The 16,434-nt window shown below is 39.3% G+C and overlaps 1 long non-coding RNA gene across 2 annotated transcripts in view; it reads left to right on the top strand.

Moving 5' to 3' along the window:
* The first annotated feature begins 3,806 nt into the window (after positions 1–3,806).
* The window catches only part of Gm32658, a 120,975-nt gene continuing 108,347 nt past the window's right edge, over positions 3,807–16,434 (top strand). For both annotated transcript variants that reach the window (XR_390670.3, XR_390669.3), the window contains exon 1: positions 3,807–3,932. This is a non-coding gene — a long non-coding RNA (predicted gene, 32658). The remainder of the gene's footprint in view (positions 3,933–16,434) is intronic.

Here is a 16,434-nt window from a genome sequence, read left to right as displayed (position 1 = left end):
TCACCCCATTCCTACTCCCCTGCCTCCAAGAGGATGTAACCACCCCCCACACTCCACCAGACCTGTGTCCTCAAGTCTTTCAAGTGTTCGGTGTGTTATCTCTCACCTACTTCTCTTAACCCACAATGAGATCAAAAGATACTATTTGATGATTCCATTTTATCCAGTCTTCTGATATTAATTGCAATAAGAAAAGGAAATTACATGGTCCATCCTTTCATCTCAGCTCCAAACTTTGTCTCTGTAACTCCTTCCATGGGTGTTTTGTTCCCAATTCTAAGGAAGGGCATAGTGTCCACACTTCAGTCTTCATTCTTCTTGAGTTTCATGTGTTTAGCAAATTGTATCTTATATCTTGGGAATGCCATATCCAGGGATCCACCCCATAATCAGCATCCAAACGCTGACACCATTGCATACACTAGCAAGATTTTATCGAAAGGACCCAGATGTAGCTGTCTCTTGTGAGACTATGCGGGGGCCTAACAAACACAGAAGTGGATGCTCACAGTCAGCTAATGGATGGATCACAGGGCTCCCAATGGAGGAGCTAGAGAAAGAACCCAAGGAGCTAAAGGGATCTGCAACCCTATAGGTAGAACAACATTATGAACTAACCAGTACCCCGGACCTCTTGACTCTAGCTGCATATGTATCAAAAGATGGCCTAGTCGGCCATTACTGGAAAGAGAGGCCTATTGGACACGCAAACTTTATATGCCCCAGTACAGGGGAACGCCAGGGCCAAAAAGGGGGAGTGGGTTTGTAGGGGAGTGGGGGTGGGTGGGTATGGGGGACTTTTGGTATAGCATTGGAAATGTAAATGAGCTAAATACCTAATAAAAAATGGAAAAAAAAAGAAAAGGAAATTAAAAATATCCATAGGACTATAAATAAATAAAAAAATAATTGCAAGATGATCATCCAAGCTCTTGTTTATAGTTTCCTTTAGGTTTCTCTTCAACCAGACTAGATATGTATGATGATTAGGCTTCAACTTCCCACAACTTCCCACAAGAACAGGGTATTCTTCAGAATACCCTGGCAAGAGTATCAGTGAGGAATTGTCTACAATGTGTTAGACTATGGGCATGTTGGTGGGGAGCTGTCTTGGTTTTCTTTCTTTCTTTTCTTTTCCTTTTTTTTTTTTTTGGTTTTTCAAGACAGGGTTTCTCTGTATAGCTCTAGCTGTCCTGGAACTCACTTTGTAGACCAGGCTGGCCTCGAACTCAGAAATCCGCCTGCCTTTGCTTCCCGAGTGCTGGGATTAAAGGTGTGCACCACCACGCCCGACTTGTCTTGGTTTTCTTAATTGATGTGGTAAGTTTCAACCAGAATGTAGGTAGCACCATTTCATAGGCTGAATGGTACAAGAGTAAAGAAAGCTAGTTGATCATCTGAAATGCAATCATGCATGCATTTTTCTCTCTGTTCTTGAATATAGATGGAGTGAGACTAACTATCTCAAGTTCCTACCTCTGTAAATTCAACGTTGCAGAGCTGGACTATAGCTTAGAATTATATGAGAAAACAAACTCTTACTCTTCTGAGTTACTTTTTGTTTGGGCATTTTATCACAGCCACAGTTGGAATCTAGAAGAGGATATTATGGTGATCACTTTCAAAGGCTTAAATGATGCTCCAGTTTCACAATCAAACAAAGTCAGAAATGAAATAAAGCTTTCTTAGTTCAAACCCATGTTTGTTTCATTACCTCCAATGTCCATTTTCTTATTTTCTTAAGGAGAGATGTTTAACTAGGTATTAAAATGCTTTAATAAATTCACACAGCCCAATATTGTAAAGGGATGGGAATCTGGAATCAGAACTTCCATGAGATCATGGGGAGTACTTAGAAAGAGAGTTCCTTTCCTCCAGGGAAAATGAGACCAAGGATAGGTAGCTGTCTGAAGTTTTCAGTCAAAAGCTGTAATGTTTTTCCCCATGGGCTACAGTAGACATACAATCACCATGTATCCTGGCTATCAACTATGAAACAATCTTTACTGATCTCCCTTTGTTCCCTGGGATCTTCCACTGCTTCAGAGTATACACATTTAAGTTTTTTATTAGATAGTACCCTTTCGTTCTTTTAAAAGAAGACACATGGTTTACTAAACATATGATATATTCATAAAATAATTGAAATATTATGACATTGTTAAATTTATTTATTTCAGTCACTTTTCCTACTAAATCAGATGAAGAGCCTTCTTTTCATGCTCGTGTGCTTGAAAACGACCTGATTAAAGGACACACAGTATGTGGCATATATGAATGCTCCCCAAAAGCTGTTCAAAACATCTCTTATGCTTAAAAAAAATCTGATTTCTTTAGATAACTCATTGGCAGCTGTGCTCCTATCTAAGTTTTTGGAATGGACCCATGAATAGAAATTCCAAGGGAAAAAAACAGTCTGCGAAACACCTGGTTTTGGCAGATTTTTCCCTCACCAGAGAGTGCCATCTGTTAGACAGCCATGGTCTTCTCATCCTTCTCCTGGGTACTCAGCCCTGTGGGCTGCAGGACCACGCTGGCAGCAGATTGCCACTGACCCCAGTACTGACACTATCCTGGGACTTTTAGCCCTCTGGTCTGCTGGGCATATAGTATCTTTTTACCCGAGGTCTGTCTTCATTCTCTCCTTTCGACCTTCCAAAATATTTTTTAAAACAGCTAGTATAACAGCTCTCCTGAACCCAGAAAATGGTAAGCTCCAAACCTTTAAACCATTTAATCGATTGTTTTAACACATTGACTTGTATATGTACCCAGCGAAATTAGGCCAAACGTTTTTGATTTGTGAAGGAAGGAGAAACTGCTGTGACAGCACTCTTCCTAGAATCCCTGCATGGCTCTGTCTTTTGTCTGCCAACAGATCACAGGTAAACAGCCAATAATTCAGATACACAGCTGTGCCCTCACTCTCACCGGACAAATTTGTTTCCTGTGTGTTCAGGTGGTCACTCTCAATCTCTATTGAATAACAAGTAAATGCATCCCATGGCACTCACATTGTATTCTTCACATAAGCAATTAAAGCATCTAGTTTCCTTCAAAGGGAAGTGTTTTGTAGAAGGACCATTTTAGAAAACATTCAAGCTTCCTGATGCTTAAGACCAGAGCTCTGTCCAGATATTCCTCATGTACTCTCTGATTCTTGTCTATTGGCATCATTGGTTACTATAACAGCACTGGGCCATGATGTATTTATTAGACAAAATATATGAAAGAAGCAACTTGAAGGAGGAAGGGTTTGTTTTTGTTTTGAGAATAAGGCATGGTTGGGATGGCAGGATGCAGGGTCATGAGATGGCTGCTCCTATTGCAACTGTCTTCAGAAAGCACAGCAAGGCCGTGCACTCAGCTGCCTTCACCCTTTTTGTTCACTGAAAGGCCCCAAGTCACAGGGTGGTGCTGCCCATATTCAGGCTGAGCCTTCCCTCCTCAGGCAAAACTCCCTGGAAACACCCTCTTGACATGCTAAGATGTGTGTCATTCAGATGATGTGAGTCTACTCAAGTTGATGGTGAGCATAAAGCAACACTGTGTTTGTTCTTGGCCTTTGTTCTTTTACCCTAATCTTCAGAAAGACAAATGCCTTGTTGCAAACACAATGCATAATAATAATTGACTGCTACAGAATTTTGTGGAGGGATGCAAAATATTCTTGTATCTTACATCACACAGCAAAGTATTTTAAAATATCTCCATTAGTCATTTCTTCTCTGCCCAAAGTGTTGCAGTTCTAAATTTATACTGAGTCTAGTTCCATATTCTAGCTCTCTTTTTTTTCATGAGAACCTTTAACAGATATGTATTGTCTAGTTAGTACTTAGCCTTGGTTTCTTGGATCTTCAAACACTTCTCCCATTGTGCTTCGTTGAAACAATGACTTCCTCAATTATCATGATCATTTCTCCTGCAAAACAGTAAGAAGGATAAAAACTGCTTTTTCTTCCATTTCTTTGTTCTGTTTGGCTGACATATTTTCTAGAAATTCAAATAGAAATAAGCCTGTCTCAGGGAGCAAAGTTGGTGCAAACTGTGACAGGATGGTGTCTGAGCTGTATGAAATTCATATTTTTGAGAGATAAATTCTAGCTATAACCTCTGCAGTAGAGAATCTTCGCAGAAAAAATATTTTAAAAGTAGCTTTAGCACATTTGCATATTGTTTACAAGGCAATTTTTAAAAAGTTGAATAATAACAATGAGCTCATATTTCTTTGTATTTTTCTTGTGAATATTAGTATCGTTGTTTCTTTGCTTATACGGATTCACTAATATTTTCAGTGCTATGATTTCACATTTCAATATTCATTCATATATTCATACTCTAAAAGTTACTTTAGAAAAGTATTCCGAAGAAGCCAAACAAAATGAATTATTCAAGGTCTTGATGCAGGAAAAACATGTTTGAATTGATTTTTTAACTTCAACTAGCAATGGTTCTAATTCCACTGAATTGACAGTTTTCAAAGGAAATAGGCACTACTTAGCTTATCATTCATTTAGTTCCTGCTAAGTAAGAGAAACAAGGGGCTTTGCTCATGCTGACATTATTTGGGTAAAATTTGCTCTGTATAATAAGATGATACCTCCTTATCGCTTTGTAAATCTGTCTGCCAGACCTCTTTGCTTGGCTGCATAGCTCTGCACAGCAGGGCTCACCTTGATGTCCTTTGGAGTTGTGTTCTCTGAGATTGAAAGTGTGGCATTATCCCACTGTTCTGTTGGCATTGCTGACATGCTAATCAGTAAATCAGCACCTCAGTATAACTAAATAATTAGAATAAAAATTGGCTTTCAAAACTCAAAACATATAAGATTCCTATATGTCAAAGAAATATTGTGAAATAAATTCAGCAGAATAAAAATGTAATAAATTATGTTTTCCAGCCAACTTCTTTTAATCATTGGTGAGAGTAATTTGCATTTATCACACTGGATTAGATATTGTAGGATTAGAATAGAAGAGAAATGTCTTTTTTTTTTAAACTAGGTGCTAATATTTTATACATTCATTTTCTTTAGGTACTACTATATTTTATGTTTATTTTGGGACAGATAGTGGATCTAGTATTTTCTAAATAGCAAGTTAGATAAAAACAAACAAAAAAACCCTCAGCTTTATGACTGTATAAGTAATGATCATCAGAAGTACATCATGGGAACATGAGAAATCAAACTACCTCATTCAGAATTTTATCCAAGCTGATCCTAGAGTCCTTGTTAAAAACCATATAAAGTTCTAGAAATAACCAAGGGTTAAAGTGAACAAGGCTCAGATATTACGACAAAAATGAGAGCTGAAAGCTTCACCCAGCAAAGTGCGCTGAAAGATGAACCAGGCTGCAGTTTTATTTTCTTCCCTAAAAAGAATGAAAGTAAAATGATGGGCTAGAGGCTGCCTCATTGTGAACCAGGGATAGAGACAGTCAGAATATGGAAACATTAGTGAACAAACTTTATCCTGAAGAGAAGCCTTCAATATCAGTGAAAGATGTGATCACGCAAACAGAAGGTGGGAAAATGGGGGAGAAACTGTGAAAATGGTGGCAGAATTTTCTGGTAGAAAGTTCCAGGAACATTGTTTAAAAAGGACCTCGCCAGGTGTGGAGCTTCAGTGGAAATTGCCATAAGGCTTCCAGCACCCAACTGCTTAGTGCTAGGAATTCAAAGCCTAGTCTGAACTGTCTCCAGCAGAGAGGTCTGGCACATGCCAGAGGAGGAATACGGAAATTTGAATAAAGAGAGTCCCCATCTCCTGCCAACTTCAGAGGAGGAAACAACCAGACCAAGGACTGCAAGATCAGAATTCAGACGGAAGTGACCTCCCCAGATAACCACTATACCATTTTCATACCTAGATAGACATTTAAAATAAAAAAAAAATTATCAAACAAACCTTAGGACTACATTATCACATAGTTCAGTTGGATTTCACACAGACTGTTTCACAGCACAGATTGAAAAGCCACTCCCCCATAATAAAAATATTCAGAAACAATCCCCTTTGTCCTACCAGAGACCGCCACAGAGTAAAACTAGAAATGAAGAGCAGGGCTAATTCCAGAAAATACACAAGCACTTGGGGGAATGAATAGTGTAGTTTTGAATTAAAAAAAAAAATCATCAAAGAAAGCAAGAAGAAATTAAAAATCTCTTGGAAATAAATGACAACAAGAGAACAACTTACAAGAACTTTGTGATGCAACCAAGGTAGCCTCAAGAGAAATGTTAATAGCAGTAAATGCACACATTAAAAGAACATTACCCATAGATGACAAAGAAAGACACATATGCAACAATGTGGGGTAGAACACAGTCCATGAAAATATCATATTACATAGAGAGGAATGAGAGGATAAACATGATAAGAAATACAGACTATTAGAACTTATTACAGAGCAAGAAAGGAAGCATTTAGGATAGAGCTATAGGCAATACATTTCTGAACAGAATACCACTAGCACATGGACCAGGCCTTAAGAACTGACAATTGCAGTGGAGATAATACACAGCAAAAGATACTATCAACCATTGAAATGATAGCCTACAGAATGCAAGACATGTTTTATTAGTCATACTTCAGATGAGGTATGGATGTATGCAAAAATTAAACACACAAAAACAGTTCAATCATATAGATGGACTGATGGACTCAACAGCCAGTTCTCAAAAGATAAACTACAAGTTGCCAATAGATATCTTTAAAGGTATCTCCTCATTAGAGCAATGCAAATTAAACTCAGATTCCATCTCACCCCAGTCAGAGTGTCTATCACCATGAAAACAGATCACAACTAATGCTGGAAAGGGTGTGGGGAAAAAACTTTAACACACTCTTGGTTCAAGTGTGTATCCTAATGAGGCCAGAATGGAAATCAATGTGTATACCTCTTGTAAATGAAAAGTAAAATTACCGTATGATCTAACTGCACTACTGCTGGGGATAGTCCCGTACACTTTGTGTCCTACAAATGGATATAATTCCACACGCTTGTTCATTTACAGTCTTCTCAGAGTGGCTAGTTCTCTAATGGAGACAGTGTAGATAGTCATTAATCCATGAATCAATAATAAAAATGAAGCGCATTAGAGCAATGAAAATTTATTCACCTCTAAACTAAATACATTTTGAACCTTTTCACAAGAATGAGTGGAAGCAAGGCTATCCAGACTCAGAAACAAAATTGAACATGTTCTCTGTTTATCGAGAGTAGATTCTAGTATCTAGCTTTTAAATATGTGTGCTAGGTGGGGGTAAGGTTGGTAAAGGTGAGAAAGTTCTAAAGGAGCCCATGAGATTTGAATAGAGACTTTACTAGAGAAAAGGGTGAATAGAATGAAGCTGAAGGGAGAACCCATGGGTCAACATGTACTGGGGGGAAAGGCTGGCAGGAAGATGAGGATCAAATGAGAGCTGAAAGACTCAACCAAAATGAAGTACGAATGCTTTATGAAAATGTGTTCTTTTATAGGCATTTAAGAAAATAAATATAAAGTATTAAAAATTTTAAAAAGCCTACAAAAGAAACCTGAGAATCATGATCGTTTTCCTTTACCACTCACCCTTAATAATTTACTACAGAATGCTAATTATTCCTTAAATGTAGATCTTAAATCTCATATTTTTTAATTAAGAGACATTGTTTTAATTTTTATTGGATAATCTTTTTTTACATTTCAAATGTTATCCCCTTTCCCAGTTTTCCCTCCAGAAACCCCCAACCACCTCTTCCCTCCCCCTGCTTCTATGAGGGTGCCCCCACATCCAACAACCACTCTTGCCTCTCTGCCCTGGCATTCCCATACACTGGGGCATCAAACATTCACAAAAACAAGGGCCTCTCCTTTCGTTGATGCCCAACAAGGCCATTCTCTGCTACATATGCAGCTGGAGCTATGGGTCCCTCCATGTATACTCTTGCTTGGTGTTTTAGTCCATGGGAGCTCTGGGTCGGGTTTGGGGATCTGTAGGTTGATATTGTTGTTCTTCCCATGGGTTCCAAATCCCTTCAGTTCCTTTGGTCCTTTCTCTAACTCTTCCACTGGGCACCCAGTGCTCAATACAATGGTTGGCTGTGAGTATCCATCTTTGTATTTGCCAGGTTCTGGAAGAGCCTCATAGGTGACAGCTGTATCATGCTCCTATTAGCATGCAGTTCTTGGCATCCACCAAAGTGTCTGCTTTTGGTGACTGTATATGGAATGGATTCCCAGGTAGGGCAGTCTCTGGATGGCCTTTCCTTCAGTCTCTGGTCCGCACTTTGTATCCATATTTCCTCCTGTGAATATTTTGTTCCCCCTTCTAAGAAGGACTGACGTATCCACACTTTGATCTTCCTTCTTCTTAAGGTTCATGTGATATCTGAATTGTATTTTGGGGCTCCCAAGCTTTTAGGCTAATATCCACTTAATAACGAGTACATATCATGTGTGTTCTTTTGTGACTGGGATGCCTCACACAGGATGATATTTTCAAGTTCCATCCATTTGCCTAAGAATTTCATGAATTAATTGTTTTAAATAGTTGAGTTGTATTCCAATGTGTAAATGTATCACATTTTCTGTATCTATTCCTTTCATGAATGACATCTGGGTTCCTTACAGCTTCTGGATATTATAAATAAGGTTGCTATGAACATAGTAGAACATGTGTCCTTGATATATGTTGGAGCATCTTTTGGGTGTATGCCCAGGAGTGTTGTAGCTGAATCACTATCCCTGACCTCAAGCTGTATTACTTGATCACTTGATCTTTGATAAAGGAGGTAAAATTATCCAATAGAAAAAAGACACCATTTTCAACAAATGGTGCTAGTTCAACTGGAGGTTAGAATGTAGAAGAACTCAAATCAATCCATTCTTATCTCCCTGCACAAAGTTTAAGTCCAAGTGGATCAAGGACCTTCATATAAAACCAGATACACTGAAACCAATAGAAGAGAAAGTGGGAAAGAGCTTCAAACACATGGGTATAGGAGAAAAATTTCTGAATAGAACACCAATGGCTTATTCTCTAAGATCAAGGATTGACAAATGGGACCTCATAAAATTTCAAATCTTTGTAAGGCAAAGGACACTGTCAATAGGACAAAATGGCAACCAAAAGATTGGGAAAAGATACTTACCAATCCTATATCCAACAAATAACTCTAAACCTATTAAAAATGGTGTACAGAGCGGAACAAAGGATTCTCAATTGAGGAAACTCAAATGGCCAAGAAGCACCTAAAAATGTTCAACATCCTTAGTTATTGGGGAAACACAAATCAAAACGACTCAGATTCTACCTCACACCAGTCAGAATGGCTAAAATAAAAAAACTCAGGTGACAGCAGATGCTGGCAAGGATGTGGAGAATGAGGCTCACTCCTCCATTGTTGGTGGGATTGTAAGCTGGTACAACCACTATGGGAATCAGTCTGTCAGTTCCTCAGAAAATTGGACATAGTGCTACCTGAGGAATCTGTTGGTTTTTACCGTTGCTTTGTAACCCCATAAGAAGAACAACAATACCAACTACCCAGACCACCCAAAGCTCCCAGGGACTAAACCCCAAACCAAAGATTACACATGGAGGAACCCATGGCTCCTGCTGCATATATAGAAGAGGATGGACTTAGTGGCCATCACTGGAAGGGGAGGCCCTTGATCTATGCCTTAGTGTACGGGAATATTAGGGCAGTGATGTGGGAGTTGTTGGATGGGTGTGGGAAGCACACTCATAGAAGCAGGGGGGTGGGATAGGTTGTTTGTGGAGGGGAAATTGGGAAGAGGGATAACATTTGAAATGTAAATTAACAAAATAATCAATAAAAAGTTTAAAAAATCTTTAGGAACTCCTATTACCCATTGGCACTAGGAATCATTTTTTTTAATAAAAAGCATGATTTATTACAGGGCAAACTGAGGCATTCTCAGGGAGTGAATTGGCAATGACCCAAGCAACCACTGTCCTGGTATTAAGCACAGGCAATATTCAGATTATTCTGAAAATGTCTGAACACATAGCTATCTCAAGTAGAGGATTTAAGTCCAGGTGATTGGCAGGCCCAATTGGATTGATTGAATAATGTGTCTTTATACTTTCAGAGAGCTCATGATGAGATCTTACACGTGTTCTCGTGACCGGCCAGGAAGAACACAACAAACCAGAATCTTCTGCGGCAAAACTTTATTGCTTACATCTTCAGGAGCAAGAGTGCAAGCCCCAAGCCCCTTGCTTACATCTTTAGGAGCCAGAGCGCCAGAGCGCCAGAGCGCCAGAGCGCAGAGCAAGAGCTCTATTGTTTACATCTTTAGGAGCAAGAGAGTAAGCCCCCAAAGCCCAAAAACGAAAGCGAAACCCCTTCCCTCTTAAGGAGAGTTATCCTTCGCCTAGGACGTATCACTCCCTGATTGGCTGCAGCCCATGGCCGAGTTGTAGTCACGGGGAAGGCAGAGTACATGGGGTGGAGAACTACCTTTGGCACATGCGCAGATTATTTGTTTACCACTTAGAACACAGCTGTCAGCGCCATCTTGTAACGGCGAATGTGGGGGCGGCTTCCCACAATGAGACAGTAATCCCTTAAGGTTTAAGACATTTTACCTAGGCATAGATAGCTATTTATTGATTTATTTTATTAGATATTTTCTTTATATTTCAAATGTTATCCCCCTTTCCTAGTTCCCCCCGAAAATCCCCTATCCCCTCCCTCTCCTCCTGCTCCCCAACCCACCAACCCCCATTCTTGGTTCTGGCATTCCCCTATACTGGGCATAGAGCCTTCACAAGACCTAGGGCCTCCCCTCCCATTGATGGCCAACTAGGCCATCCATTGCTACATATAGAGCTAGAGTCAGAAGTTCTACCATGTGTTTTCTTTGATTGGTGGTTTAGTTTCAAGGAGCTATATGGGTACTGGTTAGATCATATTGATGTTCCTTCTATAGGGCTGTAAACCCCTTCAGCAACTTGGGTCCCTTCTCTAGCTCCTTCATTGTGGACCTTTTGTTCCATCCAATGGATGATGTGTGCATCCTCTTCTGTATTTTCCAGGCATTGGCAGAGCCCCTCAGGAGACAACTATATTAGGATCCAGTCAGCAAGCGCTTGTTGGCATCTGCCATAGTGTCTGGGTTTGGTGGTTGTTTATGGGATGGATCACCAAGTGGGGCTGTCTCTTGGATGGTAGTTCCTTCAGTATCTGCTCTGATCTTTGTCTCTGTAAATCCTTCCGTGGGTATTTTGTTTCCCCTTCTAAGAAGGATTCTGAGCTTCTGGGCTAATAGCACTTATCAGTGAGTGCATATCATGTGTGTTCTTTTGTAATTGGGTTACCTCACTCAAGAAGATATGCTTCAGATACATCCATTTGTCTAAGAATTTCATAAATTCATGGATTTTAATAGCTGCATAGTTCTCCATTGTGTATGTACCACATTTTCTGTATCCATTCCTTTGTTGAGAGACATCTGAGTTCTTTCCTGCTTCTTGACATTATAAATAAATAAATGCTATGAACATAGTAGAGCATGTGTTCTTATTATATGTTGGAGCATCTTCTGGGTATGTGCCCAGGAGTGGTATTGCTGGATCTTCTGGTAGAACTATGTCCAGTTTTCTGAGGAACTGCCAAACTGATTTCTAGAGTGACTGAACCAGCTTGCAGTACCACCAGCAATGGAGGAGTGTTCCTCTTTTACCATATCCTTGCCAGCATCTGCTGTCACATGAGGTTTTGATCTTAGCCATTCTGACAAGTATGAGGTGGAATCTCAGGGTTGTTTTGATTTGCTTTTTCTGATGATTAAGTATGTTGAATATTATTTTAGGTGCTTCTCAGCCATTCGGTATTCCTCAGTTGAAATTTTTTTGTTTAGCTCTGTATCCCAATTTTAAATAGGGTTGTTTGTATTTTTGAGTCCAACTTTCTCCATCTATGGTAATTGAGCATTTTGCTGGGTATAGTAGCCTGGGCTGGCATTTGTTTTCTCTTAGGGTCTGTATGACATCTGTCCAGGATCTTCTGGCTTTCATAGTCTCTGGGGAGAAGTCAGGTGTAATTCTAATAGGACTGCCTCTATATGTTACTTGACCATTTTCCCTTACTGCTTTTAATATTCTTTATTTGTTTTGTGCACTTGGTGTTTTGATTATTATATGAGGGAAGTAATTTCTTTTTTTGTCCAAAGTATTTGGAATACTATAGGCTTCTTGTATATTCATGGGCATCTCTTTCTTTAGATTGGGGAAGTTTTCTTCTATAATTTTGTTAATGATATTTACTGGCCCTTTCAGTTGGAAATCTTCCTTCTTGTCTATACCTATTATCCTTAGGTTTGATCTTCTCATTGTGTCCTGGATTTCCTGGATGTTTTGGGTTAGGATTTTTTTTTTTCATTTCACATTTCTTTGATTGTTGTGTCAATGTTTTCTATGATACCTTCTGCACCTGAGAGTCTCTCTTCTATCTCTTGTATTCTGTTGGTTAAGCTTGCATCAATGGCTCCTGACTTCTTTCCTCGGTTTTCTATTTTCCTTTGTGATTTCTTTATTGTTTCTACTTCCATTTTTAGATTCTAGATGGTTTTGTTCAATTCTTTCATCATTTTGGATGTGTTCTCCTGTATTTCTTTAAGGGAGCTATTTATTTCCTTCTTATAGTCCTCCACCATCATCATGAGAAGTGACTTTAGATCCATTTCTTGCTTTTCTGGTGTGATGGTATATCCAGGACTTGCTATGGTGGGAGAGTTTTGTTCTGATGATGCCAAATAACCTTGCTTTCTGTTGTTTCTGTTCTTATGTTTGCCTCCTGCCATCTGATTCTCTTAAGAGCTCTCTGCCCTCAATATATCTGATTGGAGCCTGTCCTTCCTGTAATCCCAGTTGAGTCAGAACTCCTCAGAGTCCAGCTTTCTCTGTGATCCTGTGATTCCAGGATCCTGTGATCTTGAGATTCCAGGTGTGTCAGAGATCTTGGCAGTCAAGATTCCTCTGAGACCCTGAGATCCTGGTGTTAACAAGCTCCTGGGACCCTGGGATCCTGGAATTGTAAGATCCTGGGCATGTAAGAGCACCTGGAAGTGGTACCTCCTCTAGGGACTATGGGGCTGTTAGCTGTGTTTGAAACTAAGGTAGACCAGAAGGAACCTAAGCCACTGGTCGGGCGGGGCTCCCGTGTTCCTGTTCCTGTTGGCTCTAGGCTCTCCCAGTTGTGTTGGAGCAGGTGTTGTGTTCCACTCACCAGTGATCCTAAGATCCTAGGAGTGCTAAGGCACTTGGGGCGTGGAGAGTCCTCTGGGGACCATGGAACTGTCTGCTGAGTTCACGCCCAAGGTGGCCTGGAACTGGTGATGACCGGAAGGACTAGGAAGCAATTTTATAAAATGAATGTTAATTTTGAATTGCGACAGGAATTCAAAGTTGTCATTGACAATGTTTATACTCATCTGATTTGTCTTAGATATCTTGTGTGACTCAAATCCCTCATTCATTCCTACCTATCCTTTCTTCTCTTGGAAGGGTGCAAGTGGTTCAGACAACAAAATAGATAGTTGGCTATGAATTAAAGAAGCGAAGACAAAGAATCTGACACTAATATCTAGAAAGTTCAGGAATACTAGAAAGACTCAAGAAAATAGCCCAGAAGAGAAGTCTTTGTAAAGGGTCAGAACTAAGAAGGCAAAGCATGTAAGTGATCTAGGTACACTGTGAATAACCGGGGGGGGGGGGGGGCGGCTAGTGGTGTCCGATCACCTAGGACAGGATAACCAAGAAGCATAAGCTACCTTTGTAACCTCCCTTCTCTGTGACTCGCTTCCCCCATGAGTTCATTAGGTGAATTTCTGTAGCTTTACAGAAAATGTTTTAATTTCTTTACTTTGAATATAGGCCCTTTCCAGAACTTCTTCTAATATAATCTTTCACTATATTCAACATTTCTAGGCTGTACTCAATCTTCCCCTGCTACATACCTGATGATCACTTGGTAATCTAAACATTTTGTGGTTCTTTGCCATTTTGTTAATGACTGTCAGTCAGGCCAAACTTTATTTCCTTTTTACGTTTTATGGAAGTGTATTAATAGTAGATCAGGGTTTTATTATGACATCCCCACAATGCTTCAAAGCCCTTTTCATGTTCAGACCCTTTCTTACTTCTTGTTCTCAACCTCCCAACAACTACTCTTCCTCCTTTCCCCATTAGTAGCAGGGCTTGTTTAGTTTTCATGTCTTCCTCAACACACTGGCTTCCTCTTATGAGGAAAAATGATATTCTTATGATACTTTTAATTTTTAATCTTATTTCTATTAAACTCTAGGTCTACTAAGAGTCATACTCAGTTGCAAAACAATTTATTTATTTATTCATTTTGTTCTTGCATCTTTGTTTTTCTTTTTTGACAAGAAAACACTGGTCAAATGTGTATCCTATTTGATGACATGTGCAGTATTTTGTAGAGAAGTTGTTGGTATAAGATGAAGAATGATCTCTAGTGACATTAGCATCTTTTGTTTACTTGTCTAGGTCACCCCTCCCGGCAAACCAATAAAAAATAAACAAATCTTGAGGCAAAAGATCATAAGTCATGTGAGAATGCATTTTCATAGACAAGGTGCATGAAAAATTAGAGGCACAAGAAGCCAATATGGAGAGTCATGTTCATTAAAGTCATTACCAGGGGCCTTTGTAACTTCAGGGATTTACATGAAACTCTTCCAATCCTAGTCCATCACATTTCTTTTTTTTTCTTTCCATTCCTTTCCTTTCTCTTTTCTTTATTATTATTTTCTTTATGTCACATATTGTGGTAACATTCCTCCCCATCCCAAAACTCCTCCCAGGTTGTCTTAGGGTTTCTATTGCTATGACAAAACACAATGACCAAAAAGCAATTTAAGGAGGAAAGGGCTTATACTTCCACATCTCTAGTCATCACTGAAGGAAGTCAGGTCAGGATCTCAGGCAGGCCAGAAACCTGGAGACTGGAGTTGGTCCAGAGATCAAGATCTGGGAGCACTGACTTGCTCTCAGTTGGCTTGCTCAGCCTGCTTTCTGACAGAAGTCAGGACTACCAGCCCATGGATAGCACCGATGGGCTGGGCCTTCTCCCATTGATCATTATTCGAGAAAACACCTTACAGCTGAATCTCATGGAGACACTTCCGCAACTAAGGCTCTTCTCTTCTCACTCTGTTGACTGTAGCATGTGTCAAATTGGCACACAAAACCAGCCAGTCCATAGGTCCTCCTTATCTCCCTCTGATTTAACTTTATATTTTTCTCCTTTCAAATAAAAACTTCACAAAATTCCCCAAATCAAACCAAACAAAAAACTTATTAAGACAAAAAAAAATAAATAAATCAAGACAGAAAGTACTGGAAAAATGTTATTGTCATACCCATTGACATTCCACTGGAGAAAAATTGATTTTCCTTTTCCAGAAGATTTCAATTACAAATAGCTTCTTAGTTAGGAATTGGACACCCATGTCCACTTCCCCTTGTCTGGCTTGAACTCGTGTAGGTGTTGTGTGTACTGTCATTGAATCCATGAGTTCACGTGTATAAAATTACTAATATGTATGGAAGGTGCTATTTCCTTGAAGTCATCTACCACCTCTGGTTCTTACAATCTTTCTGCCAACATAATTCAGCATATATACCTCAGCCTTGAGCTAAGATATTTGGTAATGATATCACATTTAGGACTAAGTGCTTCAAGGTCTTTCACATGCTGCACAGTATCCTTTTATTTATTTATTTATTTATTTATTTGGTCTCTGTTTTAAATACTACAATATTCTATAAAAAGAAGATACTTATAATGGGTAGAGAAATGCACTAACCCATGAGTATAGCAATATGTCATTAAGAGTAATCTAATTGCTATATTCCTTCAGCAGAATACTACTAGTAGGCATTAAGCTAGAGTCCATAACTGGCCTGGTCTCAGATTTTTGTCAATTTTACCAACTATGGGTTTGATCTCTTAGAGTAGGGCTTTAATTCAACTAGAAAGCAGTTGGTTACTACCATAATATTTGTGCTGTTTTTGAACAAGTCTATCTTGCAGATAGGTTGATTTTGTAGGTTTCAGAGCAACAAGCAAAGTACCTTATATCACAGTGAATACTCGTTAGTAGGGGTAAAGCGTCTAGCTGGAACCAGCTCTATGTATCCATGTTGGATAGCATAAATAAATGGAATCAGAAATATCACACTAACAATATAAAGAGTAAGTAATAGTCTCGGTAATAACCTGTAATGTTTGGTTTATGGAATCCTAAAGCCTTTGACCATTGACTCAAGTACATGTAAGACTTTTTTGACCTTGGGGGCTTTACTTGATGGCATAATATGTCTAGTGGGGACATTGTCTCCTTCACTATATGGTAACTCCATATATATGTATATATTTTAGGGAAACTGTAA

This window comes from Mus musculus, chromosome 4 (genome assembly GCF_000001635.26).
Source record: "Mus musculus strain C57BL/6J chromosome 4, GRCm38.p6 C57BL/6J".
NCBI classification, from domain to species: Eukaryota; Metazoa; Chordata; class Mammalia; order Rodentia; family Muridae; genus Mus; species Mus musculus.
The sequence above is the reverse complement of the archived record's forward strand: the minus strand, read 5'-3'. Positions and strand labels throughout refer to the sequence as shown.